Raw genomic sequence first — 8,361 nt, forward strand, 5'->3', positions numbered from 1 at the left:
TTTGATGGAAAAGTATGATAAGGTGAAAAAAGTGACATTTTATGTCTAGAAAGTCACTTTTCATCAAAAGTACAATAACAAAACTAGTTCCCATTCATCCTGTGTCCCCTTACACACCTGTGCTCTTTATACGCTCAAAACGCTATACAGCGAACGAGAAGGCGCTAGGAGCAAAGGAAAGTGGTTTTTCTAACAAACTCATATAATCAGTTGCCCGACCTACTCCAATTTGATTCTTTTCACATATTTAGACATAATATAGTACTATGAAATGTTTCTGACCCAAAATATTAGGAAATATGATTGTTTACATTAAAATGCAAAAGTTGATGGAAAAGTATGATAAGGTGAAAAAAGTGACATTTTATGTCTAGAAAGTCACTTTTCATCAAAAGTACAATAACAAAACTAGTTCCCATTCATCCTGTGTCCCCTTACACACCTGTGCTCTTTATACGCTCAAAACGCTATACAGCGAACGAGAAGGCGCTAGGAGCAAAGGAAAGTGGTTTTTCTAACAAACTCATATAATCACTTGCCCGACCTACTCCAATTTGATTCTTTTCACATATTTAGACATAATATAGTACTATGAAATGTTTCTGACCCAAAATATTAGGAAATATGATTGTTTACATTAAAATGCAAAAGTTGATGGAAAAGTATGATAAGGTGAAAAAAGTGACATTTTATGTCTAGAAAGTCACTTTTCATCAAAAGTACAATAACAAAACTAGTTCCCATTCGTCCTGTGTCCCCTTACACACCTGTGCTCTTTATACGCTCAAAACGCTATACAGCGAACGAGAAGGCGCTAGGAGCAAAGGAAAGTGGTTTTTCTAACAAACTCATATAATCACTTGCCCGACCTACTCCAATTTGATTCTTTTCACATATTTAGACATAATATAGTACTATGAAATGTTTCTGACCCAAAATATTAGGAAATATGATTGTTTACATTAAAATGCAAAAGTTGATGGAAAAGTATGATAAGGTGAAAAAAGTGACATTTTATGTCTAGAAAGTCACTTTTCATCAAAAGTACAATAACAAAACTAGTTCCCATTCATCCTGTGTCCCCTTACACACCTGTGCCCTTTATACGCTCAAAACGCTATACAGCGAACGAGAAGGCGCTAGGAGCAAAGGAAAGTGGTTTTTCTAACAAACTCATATAATCACTTGCCCGACCTACTCCAATTTGATTCTTTTCACATATTTAGACATAATATAGTACTATGAAATGTTTCTGACCCAAAATATTACGAAATATGATTGTTTACATTAAAATGCAAAAGTTGATGGAAAAGTATGATAAGGTGAAAAAAGTGACATTTTATGTCTAGAAAGTCACTTTTCATCAAAAGTACAATAACAAAACTAGTTCCCATTCATCCTGTGTCCCCTTACACACCTGTGCTCTTTATACGCTCAAAACGCTATACAGCGAACGAGAAGGCGCTAGGAGCAAAGGAAAGTGGTTTTTCTAACAAACTCATATAATCACTTGCCCGACCTACTCCAATTTGATTCTTTTCACATATTTAGACATAATATAGTACTATGAAATGTTTCTGACCCAAAATATTAGGAAATATGATTGTTTACATTAAAATGCAAAAGTTGATGGAAAAGTATGATAAGGTGAAAAAAGTGACATTTTATGTCTAGAAAGTCACTTTTCATCAAAAGTACAATAACAAAACTAGTTCCCATTCATCCTGTGTCCCCTTACACACCTGTGCTCTTTATACGCTCAAAACGCTATACAGCGAACGAGAAGGCGCTAGGAGCAAAGGAAAGTGGTTTTTCTAACAAACTCATATAATCAGTTGCCCGACCTACTCCAATTTGATTCTTTTCACATATTTAGACATAATATAGTACTATGAAATGTTTCTGACCCAAAATATTAGGAAATATGATTGTTTACATTAAAATGCAAAAGTTGATGGAAAAGTATGATAAGGTGAAAAAAGTGACATTTTATGTCTAGAAAGTCACTTTTCATCAAAAGTACAATAACAAAACTAGTTCCCATTCATCCTGTGTCCCCTTACACACCTGTGCTCTTTATACGCTCAAAACGCTATACAGCGAACGAGAAGGCGCTAGGAGCAAAGGAAAGTGGTTTTTCTAACAAACTCATATAATCACTTGCCCGACCTACTCCAATTTGATTCTTTTCACATATTTAGACATAATATAGTACTATGAAATGTTTCTGACCCAAAATATTACGAAATATGATTGTTTACATTAAAATGCAAAAGTTGATGGAAAAGTATGATAAGGTGAAAAAAGTGACATTTTATGTCTAGAAAGTCACTTTTCATCAAAAGTACAATAACAAAACTAGTTCCCATTCATCCTGTGTCCCCTTACACACCTGTGCTCTTTATACGCTCAAAACGCTATACAGCGAACGAGAAGGCGCTAGGAGCAAAGGAAAGTGGTTTTTCTAACAAACTCATATAATCACTTGCCCGACCTACTCCAATTTGATTCTTTTCACATATTTAGACATAATATAGTACTATGAAATGTTTCTGACCCAAAATATTAGGAAATATGATTGTTTACATTAAAATGCAAAAGTTGATGGAAAAGTATGATAAGGTGAAAAAAGTGACATTTTATGTCTAGAAAGTCACTTTTCATCAAAAGTACAATAACAAAACTAGTTCCCATTCATCCTGTGTCCCCTTACACACCTGTGCTCTTTATACGCTCAAAACGCTATACAGCGAACGAGAAGGCGCTAGGAGCAAAGGAAAGTGGTTTTTCTAACAAACTCATATAATCACTTGCCCGACCTACTCCAATTTGATTCTTTTCACATATTTAGACATAATATAGTACTATGAAATGTTTCTGACCCAAAATATTAGGAAATATGATTGTTTACATTAAAATGCAAAAGTTGATGGAAAAGTATGATAAGGTGAAAAAAGTGACATTTTATGTCTAGAAAGTCACTTTTCATCAAAAGTACAATAACAAAACTAGTTCCCATTCATCCTGTGTCCCCTTACACACCTGTGCTCTTTATACGCTCAAAACGCTATACAGCGAACGAGAAGGCGCTAGGAGCAAAGGAAAGTGGTTTTTCTAACAAACTCATATAATCACTTGCCCGACCTACTCCAATTTGATTCTTTTCACATATTTAGACATAATATAGTACTATGAAATGTTTCTGACCCAAAATATTAGGAAATATGATTGTTTACATTAAAATGCAAAAGTTGATGGAAAAGTATGATAAGGTGAAAAAAGTGACATTTTATGTCTAGAAAGTCACTTTTCATCAAAAGTACAATAACAAAACTAGTTCCCATTCATCCTGTGTCCCCTTACACACCTGTGCCCTTTATACGCTCAAAACGCTATACAGCGAACGAGAAGGCGCTAGGAGCAAAGGAAAGTGGTTTTTCTAACAAACTCATATAATCACTTGCCCGACCTACTCCAATTTGATTCTTTTCACATATTTAGACATAATATAGTACTATGAAATGTTTCTGACCCAAAATATTAGGAAATATGATTGTTTACATTAAAATGCAAAAGTTGATGGAAAAGTATGATAAGGTGAAAAAAGTGACATTTTATGTCTAGAAAGTCACTTTTCATCAAAAGTACAATAACAAAACTAGTTCCCATTCATCCTGTGTCCCCTTACACACCTGTGCCCTTTATACGCTCAAAACGCTATACAGCGAACGAGAAGGCGCTAGGAGCAAAGGAAAGTGGTTTTTCTAACAAACTCATATAATCAGTTGCCCGACCTACTCCAATTTGATTCTTTTCACATATTTAGACATAATATAGTACTATGAAATGTTTCTGACCCAAAATATTAGGAAATATGATTGTTTACATTAAAATGCAAAAGTTGATGGAAAAGTATGATAAGGTGAAAAAAGTGACATTTTATGTCTAGAAAGTCACTTTTCATCAAAAGTACAATAACAAAACTAGTTCCCATTCATCCTGTGTCCCCTTACACACCTGTGCTCTTTATACGCTCAAAACGCTATACAGCGAACGAGAAGGCGCTAGGAGCAAAGGAAAGTGGTTTTTCTAACAAACTCATATAATCACTTGCCCGACCTACTCCAATTTGATTCTTTTCACATATTTAGACATAATATAGTACTATGAAATGTTTCTGACCCAAAATATTAGGAAATATGATTGTTTACATTAAAATGCAAAAGTTGATGGAAAAGTATGATAAGGTGAAAAAAGTGACATTTTATGTCTAGAAAGTCACTTTTCATCAAAAGTACAATAACAAAACTAGTTCCCATTCATCCTGTGTCCCCTTACACACCTGTGCTCTTTATACGCTCAAAACGCTATACAGCGAACGAGAAGGCGCTAGGAGCAAAGGAAAGTGGTTTTTCTAACAAACTCATATAATCAGTTGCCCGACCTACTCCAATTTGATTCTTTTCACATATTTAGACATAATATAGTACTATGAAATGTTTCTGACCCAAAATATTACGAAATATGATTGTTTACATTAAAATGCAAAAGTTGATGGAAAAGTATGATAAGGTGAAAAAAGTGACATTTTATGTCTAGAAAGTCACTTTTCATCAAAAGTACAATAACAAAACTAGTTCCCATTCGTCCTGTGTCCCCTTACACACCTGTGCTCTTTATACGCTCAAAACGCTATACAGCGAACGAGAAGGCGCTAGGAGCAAAGGAAAGTGGTTTTTCTAACAAACTCATATAATCACTTGCCCGACCTACTCCAATTTGATTCTTTTCACATATTTAGACATAATATAGTACTATGAAATGTTTCTGACCCAAAATATTAGGAAATATGATTGTTTACATTAAAATGCAAAAGTTGATGGAAAAGTATGATAAGGTGAAAAAAGTGACATTTTATGTCTAGAAAGTCACTTTTCATCAAAAGTACAATAACAAAACTAGTTCCCATTCATCCTGTGTCCCCTTACACACCTGTGCTCTTTATACGCTCAAAACGCTATACAGCGAACGAGAAGGCGCTAGGAGCAAAGGAAAGTGGTTTTTCTAACAAACTCATATAATCAGTTGCCCGACCTACTCCAATTTGATTCTTTTCACATATTTAGACATAATATAGTACTATGAAATGTTTCTGACCATCCAAAATATTAGGAAATATGATTGTTTACATTAAAATGCAAAAGTTGATGGAAAAGTATGATAAGGTGAAAAAAGTGACATTTTATGTCTAGAAAGTCACTTTTCATCAAAAGTACAATAACAAAACTAGTTCCCATTCATCCTGTGTCCCCTTACACACCTGTGCCCTTTATACGCTCAAAACGCTATACAGCGAACGAGAAGGCGCTAGGAGCAAAGGAAAGTGGTTTTTCTAACAAACTCATATAATCACTTGCCCGACCTACTCCAATTTGATTCTTTTCACATATTTAGACATAATATAGTACTATGAAATGTTTCTGACCCAAAATATTAGGAAATATGATTGTTTACATTAAAATGCAAAAGTTGATGGAAAAGTATGATAAGGTGAAAAAAGTGACATTTTATGTCTAGAAAGTCACTTTTCATCAAAAGTACAATAACAAAACTAGTTCCCATTCATCCTGTGTCCCCTTACACACCTGTGCTCTTTATACGCTCAAAACGCTATACAGCGAACGAGAAGGCGCTAGGAGCAAAGGAAAGTGGTTTTTCTAACAAACTCATATAATCAGTTGCCCGACCTACTCCAATTTGATTCTTTTCACATATTTAGACATAATATAGTACTATGAAATGTTTCTGACCCAAAATATTACGAAATATGATTGTTTACATTAAAATGCAAAAGTTGATGGAAAAGTATGATAAGGTGAAAAAAGTGACATTTTATGTCTAGAAAGTCACTTTTCATCAAAAGTACAATAACAAAACTAGTTCCCATTCGTCCTGTGTCCCCTTACACACCTGTGCTCTTTATACGCTCAAAACGCTATACAGCGAACGAGAAGGCGCTAGGAGCAAAGGAAAGTGGTTTTTCTAACAAACTCATATAATCACTTGCCCGACCTACTCCAATTTGATTCTTTTCACATATTTAGACATAATATAGTACTATGAAATGTTTCTGACCCAAAATATTAGGAAATATGATTGTTTACATTAAAATGCAAAAGTTGATGGAAAAGTATGATAAGGTGAAAAAAGTGACATTTTATGTCTAGAAAGTCACTTTTCATCAAAAGTACAATAACAAAACTAGTTCCCATTCATCCTGTGTCCCCTTACACACCTGTGCTCTTTATACGCTCAAAACGCTATACAGCGAACGAGAAGGCGCTAGGAGCAAAGGAAAGTGGTTTTTCTAACAAACTCATATAATCAGTTGCCCGACCTACTCCAATTTGATTCTTTTCACATATTTAGACATAATATAGTACTATGAAATGTTTCTGACCATCCAAAATATTAGGAAATATGATTGTTTACATTAAAATGCAAAAGTTGATGGAAAAGTATGATAAGGTGAAAAAAGTGACATTTTATGTCTAGAAAGTCACTTTTCATCAAAAGTACAATAACAAAACTAGTTCCCATTCATCCTGTGTCCCCTTACACACCTGTGCCCTTTATACGCTCAAAACGCTATACAGCGAACGAGAAGGCGCTAGGAGCAAAGGAAAGTGGTTTTTCTAACAAACTCATACAATCACTTGCCCGACCTACTCCAATTTGATTCTTTTCACATATTTAGACATAATATAGTACTATGAAATGTTTCTGACCCAAAATATTAGGAAATATGATTGTTTACATTAAAATGCAAAAGTTGATGGAAAAGTATGATAAGGTGAAAAAAGTGACATTTTATGTCTAGAAAGTCACTTTTCATCAAAAGTACAATAACAAAACTAGTTCCCATTCATCCTGTGTCCCCTTACACACCTGTGCTCTTTATACGCTCAAAACGCTATACAGCGAACGAGAAGGCGCTAGGAGCAAAGGAAAGTGGTTTTTCTAACAAACTCATATAATCAGTTGCCCGACCTACTCCAATTTGATTCTTTTCACATATTTAGACATAATATAGTACTATGAAATGTTTCTGACCCAAAATATTAGGAAATATGATTGTTTACATTAAAATGCAAAAGTTGATGGAAAAGTATGATAAGGTGAAAAAAGTGACATTTTATGTCTAGAAAGTCACTTTTCATCAAAAGTACAATAACAAAACTAGTTCCCATTCATCCTGTGTCCCCTTACACACCTGTGCTCTTTATACGCTCAAAACGCTATACAGCGAACGAGAAGGCGCTAGGAGCAAAGGAAAGTGGTTTTTCTAACAAACTCATATAATCAGTTGCCCGACCTACTCCAATTTGATTCTTTTCACATATTTAGACATAATATAGTACTATGAAATGTTTCTGACCCAAAATATTAGGAAATATGATTGTTTACATTAAAATGCAAAAGTTGATGGAAAAGTATGATAAGGTGAAAAAAGTGACATTTTATGTCTAGAAAGTCACTTTTCATCAAAAGTACAATAACAAAACTAGTTCCCATTCATCCTGTGTCCCCTTACACACCTGTGCTCTTTATACGCTCAAAACGCTATACAGCGAACGAGAAGGCGCTAGGAGCAAAGGAAAGTGGTTTTTCTAACAAACTCATATAATCAGTTGCCCGACCTACTCCAATTTGATTCATTTCACATATTTAGACATAATATAGTACTATGAAATGTTTCTGACCCAAAATATTAGGAAATATGATTGTTTACATTAAAATGCAAAAGTTGATGGAAAAGTATGATAAGGTGAAAAAAGTGACATTTTATGTCTAGAAAGTCACTTTTCATCAAAAGTACAATAACAAAACTAGTTCACATTCATCCTGTGTCCCCTTACACACCTGTGCCCTTTATACGCTCAAAACGCTATACAGCGAACGAGAAGGCGCTAGGAGCAAAGGAAAGTGGTTTTTCTAACAAACTCATATAATCAGTTGCCCGACCTACTCCAATTTGATTCTTTTCACATATTTAGACATAATATAGTACTATGAAATGTTTCTGACCCAAAATATTAGGAAATATGATTGTTTACATTAAAATGCAAAAGTTGATGGAAAAGTATGATAAGGTGAAAAAAGTGACATTTTATGTCTAGAAAGTCACTTTTCATCAAAAGTACAATAACAAAACTAGTTCCCATTCATCCTGTGTCCCCTTACACACCTGTGCCCTTTATACGCTCAAAACGCTATACAGCGAACGAGAAGGCGCTAGGAGCAAAGGAAAGTGGTTTTTCTAACAAACTCATATAATCACTTGCCCGACCTACTCCAATT

This window comes from Ictalurus furcatus, chromosome 1 (genome assembly GCF_023375685.1).
Source record: "Ictalurus furcatus strain D&B chromosome 1, Billie_1.0, whole genome shotgun sequence".
Lineage (NCBI taxonomy): Eukaryota > Metazoa > Chordata > Actinopteri > Siluriformes > Ictaluridae > Ictalurus > Ictalurus furcatus.